We start from the raw sequence: 25285 nt of genomic DNA on the forward strand, positions 1-25285 counted from the left end.
TGATAACATAGTTGGATGGTAGAGAAAGAGAGGCAAAAAGAATGTTAAATTGGGAAATTCATTTCTTCATCTTAAATAACAGAGTCAAAAAATGTTTAAAAATAATGAATCAAGAAGTTGCAGTTTAACTATTTTTTAATTATAAAGGTTGTTTAAAAATTAAAATTAGGAGGAATTTGAGGAGAGGTAAAGGTAGTATAAATAAACAGTCTTTTATATTGAAAAATCAATATATAATATCAACAGTTAATAAATTAAGAATGAAAGATAAAAACATATTATTAAAGTTATGGAAGTAACCACTAGAAGAAATAAAAATAGTTTAAAAATATTCAAAAATAATTACCACTTAAGTGTGACATTGCAGGTGGGGAGTCTGAAAAAATATTTTACTTTTCATTTGATGTCCTTCTCTATTACTTGACTTCTTATTTCCAGGTAAAGGTATTACTTTTAGGATTTTTCTAAAGAAGTAAAAGTTAGAATCTAGAATAAATATATAGGAATCATTAAGCTTTATGTGCCAAATATTATGGGATAAAATATAAAACAAAAATTATCAGGAATATAAATAAAAATTGACAAAAGTTCAATTTGAAAAAGAAAGTAATTTACTACTCTCTATAATAATATATCAAGTAAACCACAATAAATAAAAATTGTTTTGAATTGATAATTATATACTTTGGGCTTCTAAAGCCAATACAATTTAAAATATCTATGAAATATTTATAAAAATTTACCATGTAATTGATCACATGATGAATATCAGGACTTTCCAAACAGTATAAATTATAGACTACATTTTCTAATCACAATGCAATAAAAATAGAAATTAATAACAAAATAATTTAATATCTTGTGAAAAAAGAGTTTTAAAGCCATAGTCCAATTATTGTACCAAATGAAAAATTAAATTAAAAGTAGATCCTCTATGAAACAGAAATAGGGTTACAGATGTAGAAAACAAACATCGTTACCAGAGGGTAAGGAGAGGGGGGGATAAACTGGGAGATTGGGACTGACGTATATGCACTACTATATACAAAATAGATAACTAATAAGGACCTACTATATAGCACATGGAACTCTACTCAATATTGTAATGCCCTATATGGGAAAAGAATCTAAAAAGAGTGGATATATGTATATTTATAACTGATTCACTTTGCTGTACATCTGAAACTAACACATTATAAATCAGCTACACTTCAATAAAAAAATTTTTTTAAACGTAGATCCTATTTAAACCTAATGAAAATAAAAACTAACTATAATTGTATGCATTCCTGACAAAGCCACTTAGAGTAGCTCTGGAACAAAACATAAGGAATTGGGAACTGTAGTTGTTTCCTGATGAGCAGATGACTGGGGCAGGGGAAGGAAGGAGACTCAATTTTCTGTGCAAGTCTTTGTGTAAACTTTGAATGTTGCACCATATGTATAAAGGAACACAAAATACGTAACTATTTCAAAATCAAATTAATAGACTTAAATATTTTTATTACTAACCAAGAATTTTGTTTAAATGAACTATTCAATCAACTTAAGAAGCTAGAAAAGAAAGAAAAAAACAACTGCAAGAAACACAGGAAGAATAACAATCTAAGCAGAAAACTAATGAATTTTAAAAGAATAAAATAAATAGATGGATAGATAGGTGGGTAAATAGATAAGTAGAAGGGGTGATTAGTTGGGAAAAATTGACAAAGTTCTGACAAACCTAAATAAAAAAGAAAGAAACAAAATTAGAAAGGAAGTAGAAAATAAAAGAATTCACCATTTACAAAGTGCCATACACTGTGTTTCAAATATTTGGCATAGATCATTTCTTTCTATTGTATTTACCAACACATAAGTAAACATGTCTTAAGAATTAAAGAGAATTCTACACATAATTACATTTTAACAAATTTAGAAATCTCAATAATGTGAACAATTTTCTAGAAATATGAATTAATAAAATTTATTCAATGGAGTAAGAAAGCCGAATATCCATGGAAGACATTGCAAATGTTATCAAGAGATAATTTGTAAAACTGGCTCTAGAACCAGACAGTGCTATGGGCAAGACCTTGAAAGTTTTCAAGAGACTGATTAACGTCCATATTGTATAATCTATTCCAGAGCATATAAAATTATGAAAAGCTATCCCAATTCACTTTACGAGGTTAACATAACTCGAATGCCAAAATATGAATATGACTAGTATATTCCAAAGACGGTTCTGTGGACATTAGTGTCATTTTCTGAGAGGGAAGGTCCATTGTGGACTAGTTTGGAAAACACTCTCTCAGAAATTTACAGCATGTATTAGCATATTAAAGTCTTTGAGAGGCCAGAAGCAAAGAAATTCGTTTAAATTTTTTCTGTCTTTCTCAAATGCATTTGACCATTGAACCCTTTTTGTTCCTCATAATATTCCTTTTTAGAAAACACTTCAATTAATGGTACTCCAGACATGATTCATTTATGGATACAGTTGTGAAAATCCTAAATGAGGAACCAGCGAAATTAAGTCAAGTATATTAAAACAGTAAGCCAGCACAATCAAGTAGGGATTACCTCAGGAATACAAGGATTATTTAATATTAGAAAGTATGTTAATATAACACATTAAACAACACTAGGTCAAATGAGAAAGAGCACATAATTATCAAAAAGGACAAAAGATCATTTGATAAAATTCAACACCTTTTTTTCTGATTTTTAAGCCTCCTAGTGATCTAGGAAGCAAAGTGTATTTCTTAATCTCTCAGACCAATTGCCAATCCCTTTTACCAGCAAATTACTAAAATTGCTCTCATTAAAATCAGGAAGAAGGTAAGGATGTCCAGGATCACTACTAACATTCAAGAAAAGAAGAAAGATATATAAATATTTGAAAAGGGGATTGCACTCCCTTCAGCAGCACATATACTAAAATTGAAAATAGAACAGAAATTATAATTATTTGTACAAGATGACTGTTTTCCTAGAAAAATAAGAGAATCAAAAAACTATTAAAACTAATAATAACACTCAACAAATTGGCTAAGTATAAAATATATATTCAAGATTCAGTTTTCTATATACTAGCAATAACCAATTAGAAAATGTAACGAGGGGAAGGTCTAATTCACAATAGCTACAAACTATAAATTACTTAAGTAAAACCCTGAGAGATGAAACAGAAAATTTTAAATGTTTTGGAGGGTAGACTAAATAATGGAAAATGTCAATTATTCCCAAATAAATATATATTTCTGGAATAATGCCAAGCATTGAGTATGGCAAAAATTGTGCATGAAGATATTTATGGTAAAAAAAGGAAAAGTAAAATCAGTGGAAATGTACCCAAACCAGATATTAAATTGTATAATTATCTTTTAATAATTAAAACAGTATAATACCAATGTAAGAATCAATAGACAGATCAATGCAACAAAACAAACAGGCCTGAAATAGACTCATATATATTATAACTTAATATACGACAAAGTACACATCACAAGCCCATATGGAAAAAATGGATTACTCTATAAGTGATTTGTGTAAAACTATTTCGGAATTAAAAAAATCAACTTATGGTCTCACTTCAAACCATACAAAAATGGATTTTCAATAAATTTTAGAATTATGAAAACATATTTTTGAACAGAATAGATAAATATTTGCCAAATTTTAGAGAGGAAGCATTTTCTAGACCTTATAGCCACTGGAAGGGCTCACAGGATGATGAAATGACATGGGATCATGAAACCTGACTCTCAAAACCTTTAATGAAATGAGCAAAAATAATTTAATGACCAGCCAGAAATCACCAGCAACACCCAGAAAAAGGAAGCGGCACAACCTCACACTAAGGAAGGCATGGAACCTCATAAACTGGTGTCTGAGAAGTGAAAACCAGGGAAGGAGAAAAGATCTCAAGAAAAACTAAAAACAGCTGTCCTGCAGAAGCAGTTCCAGTAGAAGAAGATGAAGGAATAAAATTCAGAAAAATCTCCCTGATATTACCTAATAATGCCAAGTTGGGAGTAAAGTTGCTTTCCTACTCTTTCACTCATTTAATTTGCTAACATATATGATACATTTATTCTATTCCAAGTACTATTCATTCAATCCAGAGAATACCAATCTGAATGAATTATCCTTTCTATAGGTAACAATTTTGAAAAAAATTATTATCTCTTTATAAGTCAAGCATTATATGCTCTCTGTAGAAAATTTGTAACATTAAGATAAATCAAAAGAGGACTTCCCGGGCAGTCCAGTGGTTAAGACTCCGCACTTCTACTGCAGGGGTCAAAAGTTCCATCCCTGGCCAGGAAACTAAGATCCCATATGCTGAGCCACAGGGCCAAAAAAAAAAAAAAAAAAAGAAGATAAATAAAAAGAAAATATTTCTCAGTGTACAACTCCCCATAATTGTTTGGTCCACATATACATAAATAGATATGTTTTACAAAAATTAATCATAATCCGGGCTTCCCTGGTGGCACAGAATCCACCTGCCAATGCAGGGGACACGGGTTCGAGCCCTGGTCAGGGAAGATCCCACATGCCACAGAGCAACTAAGCCTGTGCGCCACAACTACTGGGCCTGTGCTCTAGAGCCCGCAAGACACAACTACTGAAGCCCACGAGCCACAACTACTAAAGCCTGCAAGACACAACTACTGAAGCCTGCACACCTAGAGCCGGTGCTCCGCAACAAGAGATGCCACCACAATGAGAAGCCCATGCACCGCAAGGAAGAGTAGGCCCCGCTCGCTGCAACTAAAGAAAGCCCGTGCACAGTGACGAAGACCCAACACAGCCAAAAATAAATTAATTAATTAAAAATAAATTAATCATAATCTACCCACGGTTTCATGGACAGCTCTTTTTTTAAAATATTTATTTATTTTATTTATTTATTTGGCTGCGCTGGGTCTTAGTTGCGGCATGCAGGATTTCATTGTGGCATGTGGGATCTTCGTGTGGCATGCAGGATCTTTAGTTGTGGCATATGAACTCTTAGTTGCAACATGCGAGATCTAGTTCCTTGACCAGGGATCAAACTGGGGCCCTCTGCATTGGGAGTGCACATACTTAGCCACCGGACCACCAGGGAAGTCCCCATGGACAGCTCTTTTTAATATATCATGTACCTCCTTCCTTTTCAATAAATATAACTCTATATTATTACTTAAATGCCTGTGTACATTCCCCTGTATAAATCCATTTATTTGATCAGTTCTCTATTTTTGGACCTTTAGATTGATTCCAAATAAATATATTTATACAAACGTCTCAGATTATTCCATTAAGAAAAATACTTAGGGAAAAAAAAAGCAAAAGAAAAATTCTTAGAAGTGGAATTGGTGAGAAAAGTAAGTGTAAACACGCTTAAGATGTTTAACACACACTGCAAAACCGCACTCTAGAAAGGCTGTACCAAATTACACTTCTGTCCTCACCAACAGTGTAAACTGCCTCTTCCCTCACACCCGAGCCAACCCCCAGTACTAAGATACTTTCTTGACTACTGTGCTCTTACATTTCCGTCATTCTCAAGCTCTTTACCAGACCTGAACTAAGCCTCTTTCCTGAGTTCCACACTGGCAGCGAGCACCCCTTCCAAGCTGTAGGCTTCCTCCCTCTTCCTTCTAGTCCTAGAAGGTCTGTACTGTTTACTGACAAATCATCTCAGCAATTTTTCAGGTCAGAATGAAAGATTATGAATTCCTGAGTTCTGGTACTTACTAATTGAGATACTCAAACACTGGCCCCAATCCAGACTTGAGACAGACACAAGTCTATTAAATTAAGAAGGTAGTTCCAAGCTTTTCAAATAGCCATCATCACATCACACTCAATATGTGAATTTTTCTTGATTGCTCTTTGACAGAGTTAAACTATTTCCCAGAGCAAGGAGAGAAGTCAGATCACCTGGCCAGTCTATCATTGTTAAGTGGGTACCTATAAGATCCTGTGTTCCAGGTACTACAAAATAAGGTAAGAAGGATAAATTTCTTAAAGAACAAATAACTTAGTCAAAAGGAATTTTTCATTTAACATCAATTATTGAACATCACTTTATGTCAGACCCCACAGAGGCACTTAGGTATAAAGCAGAATAAAAAACATAACCTAGCAAGAGAGACAGAAACAGAATAATAATAATTACAGTTAGTGTTATTATGTGCAATATGAATTATAAAAAAGTATAGACAAATACCCCAAGTAACATGGAAAATATATAGGAGAGAGTACTTCATTGGATCTCTAGGCATCAGAAAAGGCTTCACAGAGAAGGTGACAAATCCACTGAGTCTTGAACAACGAGTAGGAGTTCTTCAAGAAGAGAAGCTTCAGAAAGGCATTCCAGAAAGAAAAATACCACAGGAACACAGACCCTGCTACTTCACAGAGGACCCTGGTGCTGCACAAACTGAATCAAGGTAGTTTATTGTTTAAGCCATGAATGGCAATCTGGTACAACAAATCTTTTTCCTAAAGTAATATATAGGATATTCTTAATTTTAAGTTATTCTTGCATAAAAATGTTTTGGTACTTTTTTCCTCCAGTTTTATTGAAATATAATTGACATAAAGCACTGTATAAGTTTAAGCATAATGATTTGACACTACACATACCATGAAATGATTACCACAATAAGTTTAGTGAAAATCCATCATCGAATATAGACACAAAAGAAAAGAAAAACTACGTTTCCTTGTGATGAGAACTCTTAGAATTTATTCTCTTACCGCCTTCACATATAGCACGAAGCAGTGTTCATTATATTGATCACGTACATTACATCCCTAGCACTTATTTATCTTATAACTGGACATTTGCACATTTTGTCTGCCTTCATCCAATTCCTTCTCCTCCTACCCTCTACCTCTGGTAATCACAGATCCGATCTTTTTCTATGAGTTTGTTTGTTTATTTGTTGAAGTATAATTGACCTCAACACTGTGTTAGTTCCTGGTGCACAACACAGTGATTCAATATTTCTGTACATTTCAGAACGGTCCCCATGATAAGTCTAGTTACCATCTGTCATCATACAAAGATATTACATACTCTTTGTAATATCTTACTCTTTGAATATATTACTATACTCTCCACGCTGTACATGTTATCCCCACAACTCATTTATTTTGTAATTTGGAGAGTTTTTTTAAATGTTTATTTTATATTGGAAAATAGTTGATGTACAATGTTGTGTTAGTTTCAGGTGTACAGCAAAGTGACTTAGTAATACATATACATATATCTACTCTTTTTCAGATTCTTTTCCCATAAAGATTATTACAGAGTATTGAATAGAGTTCCCTCTGCTATACAGTAGGTCCTTGTTGATTATCTATTTCATATATAGTAGTATATATATGTCAATCCCAACCTAATTTATCCCTCCCTCACCTTTCCCCTTTGGTAATCATAAATTTGTTTTTTAAGTCTGTGAGTCTGTTTCTATTTTGTAAATAAGTTCATTTAGATCATTTTTTAGATTCCACATATAAGTGGTATGATAGGATATTTGTCTTTCTCTTTCTGACTTACTTCACTCTGTATGACATTCTCCAGGTCCATCTATATCTCTACAAATGACCCAATTTCATTCCTTTTTATGGAGGAGTAATATTCCATGGTATATATGTACCACATCTTCTTTATCCATTCATCTGTCAGTGGGCATTTAGGTTGCTTCCATGACCTGGCTATTGTAAATAATGCTGCAATGAACATTGGGGTACATGCAATTTTTTTTTTTTTTTTTGCGGTACACGGGCCTCTCACTGTTGTGGCCTCTTCCTTTGCGGAGCACAGGCTCCGGACGTGCAGGCTCAGCGGCCATGGCTCACGGGCCCAGCCGCTCCACGGCATGTGGGGTCTTCCCAGACCGGGGCACGAACCCACGTCCCCTGCATTGGCAGGCGGACTCTCAACCACTGCGCCACCAGGGAAGCCTGCATGAGTCTTTTTGACTTATGATTTTCTCTGGGCATATGCCCAGTACTGGGATTGCTGGATCACATGGTAATTCTATTTTTATTTTTTTTAAGGAACCTCCATACTCTTCTCCATAGTGGCTGTATCAATTTACTTTCCCACCAACAGTGCAAGAGGGTTCCCTTTTATCCACACCCTCTCCAGCATTTGTTGTTTGTAGATTTTCTGATGATGCCCATTCTAACCAGTGTGAGGTGCTACCTCATTGTAGTTTTGATTTGCATTTCTCTAATAATTAGTGATGTTGAGCAGCTTTTCATGTGCCTCTTGGACATCTGCAGATCTTCTTTGGAGAAATGTCTGTTTAGGTCTTCTGCCCATTTTTGGATTGGGTTGTTTGTTTCTTTAATATTGAGCTGCGTGAGCTGTTTATATATTTTGCAGATTAATCCTTTGTCCATTGATTTGTTTGCAAATATTTTCTCCCACTCTGAGGGTTGTATTTTCATCTTGTTTATAGTTTCCTTTGCTGTGCAAAAGCTTTTAAGTTTCATTACGTCCCATTTGTTTATTTTTCTTTTTATTTTCATTACTCTAGGAAGTGGATCCAAAAAGAGATTGCTGTGATTTATGTCAAAGAGTGTCCTGCCTGTTTTCCTCTAAGAGTTTCATAGTATCCAGTTTTACATTTAGGTCTTTAATCCATTTTGAGTTTATTTTTGTGTATGGTGTTAGAGAGTGTTCTAATTTCATTCTTTTACATGGTGCTATCCAGTTTTCCCAGCACCACTTATTGAAGAGACTGTCTTTTCTCGCTTGTATATTCGTGCCTCCTTTGTCATCAATTAATTGACCATAGGTTCATGCGTTTATTTCTGGACTTTCTATCCTGTTCCATTCATCTATAAGTCTGTCTTTGTGCCAGTGCCATACTGTTTTGATTTACTTTTCTGAAGTCAGGGAGCCTAATTCCTCCAGCTCCATTTTTCTTTCTCAAGATCGCTTTGCCTATTCAGGGTCTTTTGTGGAAGTTAATTTTCCTCGTCTATTCTTTTGTACTTGTTTCCAATTTTCTAATAGCAAGAAGTAGCAAACGGTAAAAATAAATACACAAAAATATTAAGTAAAAAAATTAAAAAGCCAAAGCAAGCACTAAATCTAGTGCTTGCTTTCTTATAAATAAATCCTTATGGTTTAATGTTTTAGCATCTTTTCTATGAATAAGATTGTCTCTGGATCCAATGATGAAGTAAAATATAAAACTATTTCATATTAAAAAAAAATTAGGAAAAGGATGACTGACTCTAGGTAATCAGCTACCTGCACTAGTTTGAGAACCAAAGGATTCCTAGATGGATGAATGGTGAAAATTTGGGAGATAAAACTACAAAGGTAAGGTATGAGGCAGTACTTGAAAAGTTCTAGTAAGCCATGCTGAGGAATTGTGCTTTATAACACAAAGAAATAACATATCAATTGTGTGAGGGACTTCTTTGCGTTTGTTATTTTACAGACAACAAAACCCCTGCAGATAATAGCATAAAGGATGAGTTTGCATGAGAAGAGATTGAAAGTTACTGTAGTTATGCAGGAAAAAAACAGGACCAAAGCAGATAAGTTGGGAGAGACAGACATAAATAATGAAAATGATATACTGTCATCACATACTAATTAGATGGTTTCTGGCAAATCTAAAACAACTAGAGTCTTTGACATTAAAGAAGAGCGATCAGTTATGGCCGACAGGTACACGAAAAAGTGCTCAACATCACTAATCATCAGGGAAATGCAAATCAAAACCAAAATGAGGTATCACCTCACACCTGTTAGGATGGGTATTATCAAAAAAGACAAAGATAAATGTTATCAAGGATGTGTAGAAAAGAGAAACTTCGTACACTCTTGTGGGAATGTAAATTGGTGCAGCCACCATGGAAAACAGTACGGATTTTCCTCAGAAAACTAAAAACAGAACTACCATATGATCTAGGAATTCCACTTCCGGGTATTTATCTGAAGGAATTGAAATCAGGATCTCAAAAGAGATATCTGCATTCCCATGCACTGCAGCATTTTTCACAATAGCCACGATATGGAAACAACGTAAATGTCCATGGATAAAGAAAATGTAGTATTTACAGTCAATGTAATATTATTCAGCCTTACATAAAGGAAATCCTGCCATTTGCAACAATGTAAATAAACCTGGAGGACATCACACTAAGTGAAATAAGCCAGAGACAGAAGAATGAATACATGATTCTACTTATATGAAGAATCTAAAATAGTCAGACTCATAGAAGCAGAGAATAGAATGGTGGTTACCAGGGGCTGGGAGAAGGGGGAAATGGGGCAATGTTGGTTCAAGAAGACAAAGTTTCAGTTATGCAAGATGAGTAAGTCCTAGAGATCTACTACTGTACAGCATAGTGCCTATAGTTAACAACACTGTATTATATACTTATAAATTTGTTGAGAGTGTAATATAATGTTGTGTTCTTAGGAGGGAGGGGTGAAGGAAGAGAGGAAGGGAAGAAGGAAGAGGGGAAGGGAAGAAAGGAGGGAGGAAGAGGAAGCTTTTGGAGGTGATGGATACATTTACGGCACTGACTGCGGTGATGGTCTCAAAAGTGTATGCTTATCTCCAAACCCACCAAGTTGCATACATTAAATATATTCAGCTTTTGTATGTCAGAAGAAAAGTTTTATACACAAAAAAAGAGGAGTAAGGAAATCTCTGCCAAAATTAAATCCATAATTGCTTTCTTTTTTGTCTTTCTCACTCAGAAAATCATAGGACGTCAAAGGTAGAAGGAACCTCATTCTGAGGTGCTCAAACTTCAGTGCACATGCTTGGTCAGCTTGTTAAAAGGAAGATATCTGAGTCCCATCCTCAGAGGTTCCAATCCTGTAGGCCTGTGTGGAGTCCAGGAATCTCGACTTTTAACAAGCCACCCTAGTAATTCTGATACATATCCAAGGAACATATTCCGAGAATCACTGATCTGGTACAAGCCCCTCAACTGCCACATGAGAAAACTGAGGCCAGGACAATAAAAGTCATGAATCTAACCTCGGGAAGTTCCAGAATTCAAACCCTAGGTTCCCAATTCCCAGTAATCTTTACACTACACATCTCTTACTGCCCCAAACAACCCAAAGTCAGTGTGGGCCAACTAGATGAAACTGGAATAACCAATCTGTAAGAGACACAGGGTCAAATTCCGAAAGCAAGAATTTTGGGGGAGTGGCTTTGGTCTCATGCATGCAGGTGACAGCACATTCACCTCAGCAGTAGACCCTTCTCAAAGTGTGTTCACATTCTGGTAGGCTGTTCATAGCCATTCTTCTTTCCATGCCTTGGGCAGCACTTGGTTGGCCCATTCCAACAATGAGCTCAGAAAATTGCAAATACCCCAAACCCCAGGTATCAGCCATGTCATATAAATTAAACTCTTAAGAGTCAGAAACTGGTGGGAAATATTTTGCAACACAGCATTTGACCATTAGAGCTGTGGGGCTGAAAGATGCTAAAACTGCAGCTAACTACTTACAATTCACAACCTCCTTATGCCTCAGTTTCTTCACATATCAAAAGGCCATAATGAGACCTTTCCTACACACCTCAGAGACATGCTGTAGGAAGCAGGTAGCTGTGAAACTGCTTTTACAAGTTTTAAAAGGACTATACGAAAAGGTAAAATCCTTTCTTGTCTACTTCAGCTGCCACTATTGGATACTTTGAGAGGTCCAGGCACAAGGAGAAGCATCTGGAAGAAATTTGCTTTTGGCTGGGCTTTGAAAGGAGAAGTGATTACTGATGGAGTGACGGTGAGGATAAAGAAAATAAGGTGGACAGAAGCAGAGGCCACAGGGTGGGCAGTCTAATAAGACTGCTGACAGAAATTAACTTTTTTTTTTTTTTTTTACTCCTATGGGCTCTTGGCCTTCATAAGGCAGAACGTACCAAGAAAGCAAGACACAGAGGAAAGACCTTTTTTCTCTAATTCCGGCTACTTACTAAAAGCTATCTATAAGATAATATTTCGTTTTTAAAACATTGTATTTAAAATTAGGTATGGCTGGATTGTTAAAGGTTTTAATGTGAGGAGGTGTGTTGATATTAAAGGGAGTTTCTCAGCTATCGCATCTCTTGACTCCAGCATTTCAAATTAACAAACCTTATGCTGCATTCATGTTTTCACTCTATAAAATACATATGACTTGTTTTTCTCCTATCTAAACAGGCCAAGTCAACTTTCATCAAGTCATCATCAAACAGCATTTTATTAAGCCACCACCTGCGCACATCATATAACACTGCAGTGAGTTAAGGAGCCTGAGTGAAGAAAGGACAAGTTCACATCGCAGCTACGTCCAAAAAGTAGGGAGAGTTTTGAAAAGCATCCACTTGTTAAGCTTTGGCACAGTTTCAATAAGATGACGGAAACTGAACTAGACCTTGCTGGTCATCTAATTCAAGCATCTGTTCTTTTATTTTAACATCTTTATTGCAGTATAATTGCTTTACAATGGTGTGTTAGTTTCTGCTTTATAACAAGGTGAATCAGTTATACATATACATATATCTCCATATCTCTTCCCTCTTGTGTCTCCCTCCCTCCCACCCTTCCTATCCCACCCCTCTAGGTGGTCACAAAGCACCAAGCTGATCTCCCTGTGCTATGTGGCTGCTTCCCACTAGCTATCTATTTGACATTTGGTAGTGTATACATGTCCATGCCACTCTCTCACTTTGTCCCACCTTACCCTTCCCCCTCCCCGTGTCCTCAAGACCATTCTCTAGCAGGTCTGCATCTTTATTCCCGCCTTGCCCCTAGATTCTTCATGACCACTTTTTTATTTTTTTTAGATTCCATATATATGTGTTAGCATACAGTATTTGTTTTTCTCTTTCTGACTTACTTCAGTCTGTATGACAGACTCTACGTCCACCCACCTCACTACAAACAATTCAGTTTCGTTTCTTTTTATGGTTGAATAATATGTCATTGTATATATGTGCCACATCTTCTTTATCCATTCATCTGTCGATGGACACTTAGGTTGCTTCCATGTCCTGGCTATTGTAAATAGAGCTGCAATGAACATTGTGGTACATGACTCTTTTTGAATTATGGTTCCCTCAGGGTATATGCCCAGTAGTGGGATTGCTGGGTCGTATGGTAGTTCTATTTTTAGTTTTTTAAGGAACCTCCATACTGTTCTGCACAGTGGCTGTATCAATTTACATCCCCACCAACAGTGCAAGAGGGTTCCCTTTCCTCCACACCCTCTCCAGCATTTACTGTTTGTAGATTTTTTGATGATGGCCATTCTGACCGGTGTGAGATGATATCTCATTGTAGTTTTGATTTGCATTTCTCTAATGATCAGTGATGTTAAGCATTCTTTCATGTGTTTGTTGGCAGTCTGTATATCTTCTTTGGAGAAATGTCTATTTACGTCTTCTGCCCATTTCTGGATTGGGTTGTTTGATTTTTTGTTATTGAGCTGCTTGTAAATTTTGGAGATTAATCCTTGGTCAGTTGCTTCATTTGCAAATATTTTCTCCCATTCTGAGGGTTGTCTTTTCGTCTTGTTTATGGTCTCCTTTGCTGTGCAAAAGCTTTTAAGTTTCATTAGGTCCCATTTGCTTATTTTTGCTTTTATTTCCATTTCTCTAGAAGGTGGGTCAAAAAGGATCTTGCTGTGATTTATGTCATAGAGTGTTCTGCCTATGTTTTCCCCTAAGAGTTTGACAGTGTCTGGCCTTACATTTAGGTCTTTAATCCATTTTGAGTTTATTGTTGTGTATGGTGTTAGGGAGTGTTCTAATTTCATTCTTTTATGTGTAGCTGTCCAGTTTTCCCAGCACCACTTATTGAAGAGGCTGTCTTTTCTCCATTATATATTCTTGCCTCCTTTATCAAAGATAAGGTGACCATATGTGTGTGGGTTTACTTCTGGGCTTTCTATCCTGTTCCATTGGTCGATCTTTCTGTTTTTGTGCCAGTACCATACTGTCTTGATTACTGTAGCTTTGTAGTATAGTCTGAAGTCAGGGAGCCTGACTCCTCCAGCTCTGCTTTTCGTTCTCAATATTGCTTTGGCTATTCGGAGTCTTTTGTGTTTCCATACAAATTGTGAAATTTTTTGTTCTAGTTCTGTGAAAAATGTCAGTGGTCGTTTGATAGGGATAGCACTGAATCTGTAGATTGCTTTGGGTAGTAGAGTCCTTTTCACAGTGTTGATTCTTCCAGTCCAAGAATATGGTATATCTCTCCATCTATTTGTACCATCTTTAATTTCTTTCATCAGTGTCTTATAATTTTCTGCATACATGTCTTGTCTCCTTAGGTAGGTTTATTCCTAGGTATTTTATTCTTTTTGTTGCAGTGGTAAATGGGAGAGTTTTCTTAATTTCACTTTCAGATTTTGCATCATTAGTGTATAGGAATGCCAGAGATCTCTGTACATTAAGTTTGTATCCTGATACTTTACCAAATTCATTGATTAGATCTAGTAGTTTTCTGGTAGCTTCTTTAGGATTTTCTATGTATAGTATCATGTCATCTGCAGTGACAGCTTTACTTCTTCTTTTCCAGTTTGGATTCCTTTTATTTCTTTTTCTTCTCTGATTGCTGTGGCTAAAACTTCCAAAATTATGTTGAATACGAGTGGTGAGAGTGGGCAACCTTGTCTTGTTCCTGATCTTAGTGGAAATGCTTTCAGTTTTTCAACATTGAGGATGATGTTGGCTGTGGGTTTGTCATATATGGCCTTTATTATATTGAGGAAAGTTCCCTCTATGCCTGCTTTCTGGAGGGTTTTTATCATAAATAGGTGTTGAATTTTGTCAAAAGCTTTCTCTGCATCTATTGAGATGATCATATGGTTTTTCTCCTTCAATTTGTTAATATGGTGTATCACATTGATTGATTTGCATATATTGAAGAATCCTTGCATTCCTGGGATAAACCCCACTTGATCATGGTGTATGATCCTTTTAATGTGCTGTTGGATTCTGTTTGCTAGTATTGTGTTGAGGATTTTTGCATCTATGTACATCAGTGATATTGGCATGTAGTTTTCTTTCCTTGTGACATCTTTGTCTGGTTTTGGTAACAGGGTGATGATGGTGGCCTCATAGAATGAGTTTGGGAGCGTTCCTCCCTCTGCTATATTTTGGAAGAGTTTGAGAAGGATAGGTGTTAGCTCTTCTCTAAATGTTTGATAGAATTTGCCTGTGAAGCCATCTGGTCCTGGGCTTTTGTTTGTTGGAAGATTTTTAATCATAGTTTCAATTTCAGTGCTTGTGATTGGTCTGTTCTTGTTTTCTATTTCTTCCTGGTTCAGTCTTGGAAGGTTGTGCATTTCTAAGAATTTGTCCATTTCTTCCAGGTTGTCCGTTTTATTGGCATATAGTTGCTTGTAGTAATCTCTCATGATCCTTTGTATTTGTGCAATGTCAGTTGTTACTTCTCCTTTTTCATTTCTAATTCTATTGATTTGAGTCTTCTCCCTTTTTTTCTTGATAAGTCTGGCTAATGGTTTATCAAATTTTGTTTATCTTCTCAGCAAGCATCTGTTCTAAAGTACAACTTCTCACTCAAAGTAAAACACCCACTGCCATAGCCTTAATTTATGACTACCCTCTCTCTGCTTGGAAATGTCCAAAAATGGGATGCTTACCACCCCAAATGATAGGCCATTATACTTTTTATCAATTTTAATTAAAATAATGTTCTTTTATTTGCTGTTTACCTGTTCACCTCCCTGCAATATACCTTAATGAAAAAAGCAAGAGTTTTAGAGTCATACAGGATTGAGTACAATCCCCAATTCTGCCAATTACCAGTTGTTTGACCTTGAGTATCTTCTTTAAGCTCTCTGATCCTCGATTTCCTCACCTATAAAATGAAAACAATAACCCCCTACCTTAGTGGTTTGTTGTGTGAAGTAAACTATGTATGTGAAAAGTAAATTATATGTGAAAAGTGTTTAGCAGTGTACATGGCACTTAACAGCTGCTCAGTGAACAAAGTATTATTCCGCTCATTTGTTCTAGCTCTGTCATTTGCTGCTAATGTTTTAATTCCTCTTTTATATGCATATAAGAGTTGTTTAAACACATGATGATGGTGAACTTCTTCTTTCCTAACACTGGTCCTTAACCATCTCCAGTTCCTGCCTTGTGTTCTGTTGCCATTTAATCCCAAGTCACTACCCTGTTGGGGTCATAGGGATAGTCCAACATAATGGGCTATAAGTAGGGGACTGGGTTATTTAGTGACTTGGAACATCTTTCAACCAAAGGATATGATACAATCCAGATAAACACTTCAAGCCATGAGAAGACGGAAGAAATAAATCCAAATACAGGCATAACTCATTTTATTTTACTTCGCTTTACTGCACCTCACAGATACTATATTTTTCAAAATTGAAGGTTACTCTGCATTAAGTAAACTCGATCAGTGCCATTTTTCCAATAGCGTTTACTCACGTCATGTCTCTGTGTCACATTTTGGTAATTCTGATAATATTTCAAACTTTTTGATTATTATTTGTTACGGTGATCTGTGATCAGTGACCTTTGATGCTACTGTTATAATTGTTTTGGGGCACCACAAACTGCACCCAGTTAAGATGGCAAACTGACTCAATAAATGTTGTGTGTGTTCTCACCACTCAAGGCTCTCTCCCTTTCCTTGGGCCTCCTTATTCCTTAAGACAAAACAATATTGAAATTAGGCAAATTAATAGTCCTACAATGGCCTCTAAGCACTTGTTCAAGTAAAAGGAAGAGTTGCACATCTCTCACTGTAAATCAAAAGCTAGAAACGATTATTATGCTTAATGAGGAAGACACATCAAAAGCAAAGAGAGGTCAAAAGCTAGGCCTCTTGCACCAGTTAGCCAAGTTGTGAACGAATGCAAAGGAAAAGTTCTTGAAAGAAACTAAAAGTGCTACTCCAGTGAACATACCAATGATAAGAAAGTGAAATAGCCTTATTGCCCATATGAAGCAAGTTTGAGTGATCTAGATAGAAGATAGTATCAGCCACAACATTACCTTAAGCCAAAGCCTAACACAAAGCAAGGTCCTAACTCTCTTCAATTCTGTGAAGGCTGAGGAAGGTGAGGAAGCTGCAGAAGAAAAGTTTGAAGCTAGCAGAAGTTGGTTCTTGAGCTTTATGGAAAGAAGGCATCTCCATAACATAAAAGTACAAGGTGAAGCAGCTAGTGCTGATGTAGAAGCCGCAGAAGTTAGCTAGAAGATCTAACTAAGATCATTCGTGAAGGTGGCTACACCAAACAACAGATTTTTAATGCAGATGAAACAGCCTTCTATCGGAAGAAGATGCCATCTGGGACTTGCATAGCTAGAGAAGAGAAGTCAATGCCTAATTTAAAAGCTTCAAAGGACAGGCTGACTCTCTTATTAGGGGCTAATGAAGCTAGTGACTTGAAGTTGAATGAAGTTTAAATGACCATTTCAAAAATCCTAAGGCCCTTAAGAATTATGCTAAATCTATACTGCCTGTGCTCCTTAAATGGAACAGTAAAGCCTGGATGACAGCACATCTGTTCACAACATGGTTTACTGAATATTTTAAGCCCACTGTTGAGACCTACTGCTCAGAAAAGAAGATTCCTTTCAAAATATTACTGTTCATTGACAATGCACCTGGTTACCCAAGAGCTCTTATGGAGATGTATAATAAGATTAATGTTGTTTTCACGTCTGCTAGCACAACATCCATGCTGCAGCCCATGGATTGAGGAGTCATTTCCACTTCCAAGTCTTAACTATTTAAGAAATATATTGTAAAATTATAGCTGCCATGGGTAGTAATTCCTCTGGTGGATCTAAGCAAAGTAAATTGAAAACCTTCTGGAAATGATTACCACTCTAGATGACACTAAGAACATTCGTGATTCATGGGAAGAGGTCAAAATATCAACATTCACAGGAATTTGGAAAAAGTTGATTCCAATCCTCATGGAATGACTTTGAGGGGCTCAAGACTTCAGTGGAGGAAGTAACTGCAGATGTGGTGGAAATAGCAAGAGAATTAGAATTAAAAGTGGAACCTGAAGATGTGAATAAATTGTTGCAATCTCATGATAAAACTTTCACAGATGAGAAGTTGCTTCTTATGGATGAGCAAAGAAAGTGGTTTCTTGAGATGGAATCTATTCCTGGTGAAGATACTGTGAAGATTGTTGAAACGACAACAAAGAACTTAGACTGTTACATCCACTAAGTTGATAAAGCAGCAGCAGGGTTTGACAGGATCAACTGCAGTTTTGAAAGAACTTCTACTGTGGGTAAAATGCTATCAAACAGCATTGTATTTTACAGAGAAATCGTTCCTGAAAGGAAGTGTCAATCAATGCAGCAAACTTCACTGTTGTCGTATTTTAAGAAATTCCCGCAGCCTCCCCAGCCTTCAGTAACCACCACCCTGATCAGTCAGCAGCCACCAACACTGAAGCAAGACTCTACACCAGCAAAAACATTACAACCTGATGAAGGCTCAGATGATGGTTAACATTATTTAGCAATAGAGTAATTTTTAATTAAGGTAGATACATTGTTTTTGGAGATATAATGCTATTATTGAACACTTAACAGACTATAGTATAGTGTAAACCTAACTTCTATATGCACTGGAAAGCCAAAAATTTCATGTGACTTGCTTTATTGTGATATTTGCTTTACTGCAGTGGTCTGGAACAGAACCTGAAATATCTCCAAGGTATGCCTGTATAACGTTAATCACAATCAATGTAAATGGACTTGACTGTCTGGTTAAAAGACAAATATTGTCAGACCGGAGTAAAAAATAAAATACAACTCTAAGTTATTTGTGAGGGACACACCTAAAGCTTAACACACATAAATTTAATGTAAAGTTTATGAAAAAGATATATCAAAAAACACTAATTAAAAAAAATTGGTAAAGCTGTATCAATATCAGACAAAATCGATTTAAAGGCAAAAGGATTATTGATATGAAGAGAATCATTACCAAAAATGCTCAGTTCAGTAGGAATATATAACAATTTTACATGTATATGCACTTAATTACATGGATTCAAAAGTATATAGAGCAAAAAGAAATGTCTGAACTACAGAGAAATGGGCAAATCCTCATAATAATGGAAGATTTTAACATACCTCCTCAGTAGCTGACATATCAAGCAAAAACAACAACAAAATCAGTAATGATATAAAAATCTGAACAACACAACAAACTTGATCTACTGTGTACGTATGAGACAATACATTCAACAACTTGAGAATATACATTCTCTTCAAGCACACATGGTTATAAAAATTAACCACATTCCGGGCCATAAAATAGATCTCAACAAATTTCAGATTCTCTTATCTCACATACTATGTTATCTGAAAGCAAATAGTTAAATTAAAAATCAGTAGCAAGAAGAACTATAAAAGGAAATTACATATTTGAAATCCAAAAACACACTTCTAAATTACCCAGTGGTTATAGAAGAATTAAAATTAGAAAACACATAGAACTGAACGATAACAGAAATACTACTGATCAAAACACATGAAATGCAACGACCGACATTCATAACTTTGGAATAGTGTAGAATGTACTTAAATGAGATTTTAGAAAGCAGAAACCATAAAGGAAAAGATCAGTTAATTTACTATGTTAAAATTAATCATCTTGATTCATAGAAAGACCATAGAATGACTGAGGAGGAAAAGAGCCACAAACTGGGAGAAAATATTAGCAATACAAATACCATCAAAAGCATTAGGACCTAGAATACAGAAGAATCTCAAAGAACAAAAGAGGAAAAGATGAACAATCCAACAGAAAACTGGCAAAAGTCACTTCATAGAAAGGGAAACAGGAATGGTGAATTAAAAACTTAAAAGATGTTCACCTTCATTAGGAATTAGGAAATTGTACATTTGAATCACAAGATACCATTCACACCATAATACTGGCAAACACACAGAAGTCTGATAATAAGTATGGGAGATAACATGGAACAAAAGAAGAAATCCTACACTCTGGAAAACAATTTGGAATTATATGGTAAATGTGAACATGCACACACCTATAACTCCCTTTCTGGCGTGGACAACTGAGCAGTGTTACTGAACCAGTACCACTGCATACAGCCGTGTGCCTTGTAATTAGTACCTCTTAGAGGTATACAGTATCCCTACATGTAAAAACATACAGAGCAAGCCTGTCAGTGACAATCACTGAACTGGAGAACACCAGAGAAGACTTGGGGAGAAAAATCATCAGTTTATATTTCAACATTTTTCACAGAGAATACAGTCTCGTTAAAATTAAACCTTAAGCTCACAATTCTATACTCTCCTTACTCAGAAATTTTGTCCACGCATAATATAGTCACTAGCTACATTTAGCTACTGAGCACTTGAAATATGGCTACTGCAAACTGAGATGTGCTATAATTGCAATCTACCGCCTAGATTTCAAAGACTAAGTACAGAGAAGAAAAAAAGAGTATGAAATACCTCACTAATTATTTATATTGATTACATGCTGAAATAATATTTTTACATTGGATTAACTAAAATATATTACTAAAAATGTATTTCACCTGTCTCTTTTTATTTTTATTTTTTAATGTGGCTACTACAAAATTCAAACTTAGTATGGAGCTCACATGCTATTTCTATTGAACGGGGCTGTTCTCAGAACTATCTGAACCACGTATTCATTATTATCCATGTCTTCATTAAGTAATGATGGATTGAAAAAGTTCATTGTTAAAACTGGTGAAAGGGAAATAAAAATGTGCCTCACACTGAAAAGTCAGGACCATAATAAAGGAAGTCATTTGGTAACTGCATGCAAAGTGAGGAATTGAAATCCCTGTACTCCGCAAATTTCACCTCTTCACCAACACAGAGAACAGTCACAAGTGCACAGACATCGAGACGTCACCAATGTCTTACCTTTGGTAGGAATGGAAGGGACTTTTAAATGTCCCGGCAATGAGGAGGTATAACAAAAAGGGAGTTTAGTGATATTAAGCTAAAACTTAAGTCCTGTCTTTAAAATAGGTTTGAAACAGAAGTCTTGTGCTGAGATTTGAAGAAGTCTATATAAAAGACTCTGTACACCACTCTGCCCCAGCCATCAAATCTGTACCTGAAATTCTGAAAATGCCTTTGTTAACAGATAGATGCATTAGTTGGGGTTCACAGGGGACTTCTTTTCAAATGTATATACTCATAGCGCGATAAAACAACGAGTCCTACCGTTGATCTCACATAGAACTTGATCTGAGCTATCTTCATCAGATTCTTTCCTCAGACAACTCACTAACACTGAGGCATTAAAAAAATATTTTTTTCTGGAAGGAGAAATGCTAAAAAAAAACATTGCCTTGCAGGGGGTGCTCTCACTGGGACACTATGGGCAAGTGAACTCTGACAGCAGAGCCACATGGGGGCCCTGCTAAGAACCTGGATGTGAGTGGAGGTGTGCCAGACAGCACGGGGATACAGGAGGATAACATGAGAAGAGGCCGCCGTACAGACAGCATCACATTTTGCCAGAAACTGCCTTGGTTTCAATTTCAAATTACCAAAAGATTTTATTGTCCCAAATAAGCATTTTCCACTTTGTACTTCTTGGAAGTGTTTTTTGTCATCTGTCTGTTAAGAACGGAAATAAGAAATACAACTACTATGTTAAAGTGGGTTAGCAACCAAACTTACATATTTTGGATAATAACATGTCAATAAGATAATAAAAAAAAAATTTTTAGGGGACTTTCCCTGGCAGTCCAGTGGTTAAGACTATGCGCTTCCACTGCAGCTAGCACCAGCTCTATCCCTGGTCGGGGAGCTAAGATCCCACGTGCCGCGTGGCACGGCCATAAATTAATTAATTAATTAAATTAGCCATTCTAAAAAAAAAAAAATTTAACAGACTAAAGATAATCCACAGTGAGCCCACCAAACATCCTAATTGGCTCAAACACCTATTTTAATAGGGTGCTATTCCTCCATTTATCCAGACGCCAGAAAGAAAAGGTTCTTCACTGTGAACGCCGAGGAAACTAAAAAGCATTTTTCATTCTGTAGAGGTCGGGGGTGTGCAAAGAACATGATGTGGAAATTGATGTCAGCTTGTGAAAGATAAACAGGAAATACCACCTACGGCCATGTTGAGACTTGAGAAACACTAGTTCAGTGTCATTGAGACAGGGCCAAACCCAAATGAGTTTTTCCTTTAACAGATTTTAGACGCTTTTGATTTGTGTATTCTACTCAACGTTATTCAATTACAGATCATCTAACTGTAATTCCCCAAGCCTCTGACTTCTCTGTCATCTCCCTGAACGCGTCCCGTCATTTCACTACTTACCAAAGTCTGGGTGGGAAGAAGGAGGGCGAGGAGGAAGCTAAATTCAGATCAGTCAATTCCACTTCTTAGCAACACTGTAAAATATTCACAAAGGAAAAAGTGAGGTGTCTATATGACCTGGGAGTTTTGTTTAACCACACTGGAATACCAAAACGGGAAAGAATATGTTCGTGTTTTTTTACATACCTGCTTCAAATTCCACTGTTCTTTTAACAAAAATATTTTCATCAAAAAATGCTCCCTCGGGCTTCCCTGGTGGCGCAGTGGTTGAGAGTCCGCCTGCCGATTTAGGGGACATGGGTTTGTGCCCCGGACCGGGAAGATCCCACATGCCGCGGAGCGGCTAGGCCCGGAAGCCACGGCCGCTAAGCCTGCGCGTCCGGAGCCTGTGCTCCGCAACGGGAGAGGCCACAACAGGGAGAGGCCTGCGTACCGCAAAAAAAAAAAAAAAAAAAAAAAATGCTCCCTCATCCATGAACCTGCCACCTCTGTCTGGTCCACAGAGATCTCCTTCCCACATCAAACCTCCCAACCCCCGGCCCATCCACCACCACTATTTACAGACCCTCATACCATTTTCATTCTCATGAAAAGAGGTTTGTGCCTGATTCCCTCTCCACTGATTATCTCAGTTCATTCAAGTTACAGAGTATTTCCTGAGACATTTCATGGAAGCTCCTGGCTTCTCCTTCATCATTCAACAAGGAACTACTCCTTCCCCACCCCATCTGGTCCCGTGATGCTACAAGTCAATCAAGAATTTTGGACCCATCATATGTAGAGGGAATCCGTGTTCATCCTACAGTACAAGTACAATACAAAGGTAACTGAAAGTTCCCAGATTAAACCAAACCATCAATCCCACACCAACACAGACCTGAAAGCTTATGGTGGATTCCAGGAAAGCCTGAAGTATCCAAGGAGCCAACCTGTATTAAGAGTACACTAGCTTATATCCAACGTTCGTTTTCGTTAACAGGTTGTGAGACAGGTATTATCTCTAACTAAGAGGTAAAGGAACTGAGGGTCAGAGAGTTTAGCTATAGTTGTCCAAAGTCACACAGTTAATAAGTGACAGAGACACGGTTCAAATCCAGGTCTAGATGGTTAAAATCCAGTAAACTCTAGATCAGTGATTTTTTTGAACAGTCTTCCTCTTTGGATCTTAGTTCTAGGCAGATGTTGCTATAAGAAGGAAGTGAGAGTTTGGAAAAAATTAGTAATGCAGGTGGTAAATGGTGCCCAATGAGCAAGGTTTCAGAACTACCTTAGATGAAGAACCTCCACTTTTATCTTTTTTATGCATTGGAATTCCATAAAGTTTAATGGAGGTAGGGAGGACAATTGAATATGTCTTTTCTTTTTTTAAAGTTAATGTATATACAGTTTATTGCTCTAGGTCAGTAGGTCTCAAACGTAGATGCACATTAGAATCACCTGGGGAGCCTTTAAAACTCCTGTTGCCATGGCCACATCTGAGACAAATTACATCAGAATTTCTGAGGGTGGGACCCAGGCATCAGTAGTTTTGTAAAGCTTCCCGCGTGATACCGTTCAAGTTTCAGATCCCCTGCTCCAGGTTAGGAATGCTAAGGATTGAGTAGTTTTCCAAAACCTTTAAGATTAGAAAGATTTTACAGGCCCTCTGACAACCACCAGTCTTTTGGGGGAAGGAGAAAAGAGATGAGCTGGACCATCTCACTGTTTCCCTCCCTGTACTAAGCTTTCTTCTTTGGCTGTGTTCATCTTCCCAAGTCTAATATCCTAATGTCTGTCATCAGCTTCTCCCAAGACACTTGATCCTCTGCAGTTGTCTATTCCAAATTTGGTTTCTTGCTACCCCCAAGAGAGATGAGCTGACTTCAGGAGAGGAGAAGAAACTCAAGCTTTCAGGCCACTGGTAATTTTCTATGGCCTTCTCATAGCTTTAGTTTCCTTTCATCTTCCCGTCTCTTCGTTTTAACTTGTTCTATTCAGGATATGTTATTTAAAATATATGTCCAGTAGGATCATTATATCCTCAAGCTCTGTGCTAGCCTAGTAAAGATAAAAAATTAGCTGATTCCTTCTGAAAGGACTATGGTCCTGAGTGTTCACATGAGTCTGTCAGCTCTGACAGGGGGCAAGACACGGGAACATGGAACACTGCCACTGCCTTTGTGTTTATCCTCCTCATTATCCGAGGCCCTCTGTGTACAGGGTCTCCCAACTGCTGCCAATCTCCAGACCCAAGGCCATTTTCAATATCAAATAAAGCATCAAAACTCATCCTGAGATATCAGACAAATTCAGGAGATGAGACATGGTATAAGCCAACTGGCTTGTCTCTTCAACAAGTCAATGTCCTGTGTTCACACAAACAAACACACACATACACACAAAAGCAAGGATGAGGAAAGACTGTTCTAAGCTCAAAGAGGCTGAAGAGACATAAGAATGAAGTGAAAGGCACTGGCCCTGATTAGATCCTGAACTGAACAAACCAACTACAAAAGATACTTTGGAGACAAATGGGAATGAATATGGATCAAGTATTAGATGATATTAAGGAATTTCAGCTCATTTTAATAAGAGCAATAATAGTATATGGTACTGCAGGAAATAGTCATATTTTTAGAGAAATATGTAGGGATGATATAACACTAGCAATAAAACAAAAATGATGAAGCAAATATGACAAAATGTTGACAATTATTAAATCCAGATGATGTGTATATAGATATTCAGTATTATATACTAAGTACTTTGTTTGAAATTTTTCATAATAAAAAATAATTTTTTAAATTCTCATCCCTGAAAAATAGGCACAGCTAGAAAATACTCTTTCCTATAGAAGATTTCCATAGGAAAATGCTCAGGAGATGTGAAACCAGGATGTCCAAATATACAAGGTGTGTAAGGCACCCACAGGATGAGTGTCTACACCATGCCCAATACAACT

At 36.7% G+C, this 25285-nt stretch overlaps 1 protein-coding gene across 2 annotated transcripts in view; it reads right to left on the reverse strand.

Moving 5' to 3' along the window:
- Positions 1–25285, reverse strand: part of CPQ (carboxypeptidase Q) — a 479409-nt gene that overhangs the window by 404531 nt on the left and 49593 nt on the right. For both annotated transcript variants that reach the window (XR_003793513.1, XM_029222597.1), the window contains exon 2: positions 22345–22418. The gene's annotated coding sequence lies outside the window, so the exon portion shown is untranslated. The remainder of the gene's footprint in view (positions 1–22344; positions 22419–25285) is intronic.

Source organism: Monodon monoceros, unplaced genomic scaffold (assembly GCF_005190385.1).
Source record: "Monodon monoceros isolate NGI ecotype Baffin Bay Population unplaced genomic scaffold, NGI_Narwhal_1 Super_Scaffold_14, whole genome shotgun sequence".
Taxonomy (NCBI): Eukaryota; Metazoa; Chordata; class Mammalia; order Artiodactyla; family Monodontidae; genus Monodon; species Monodon monoceros.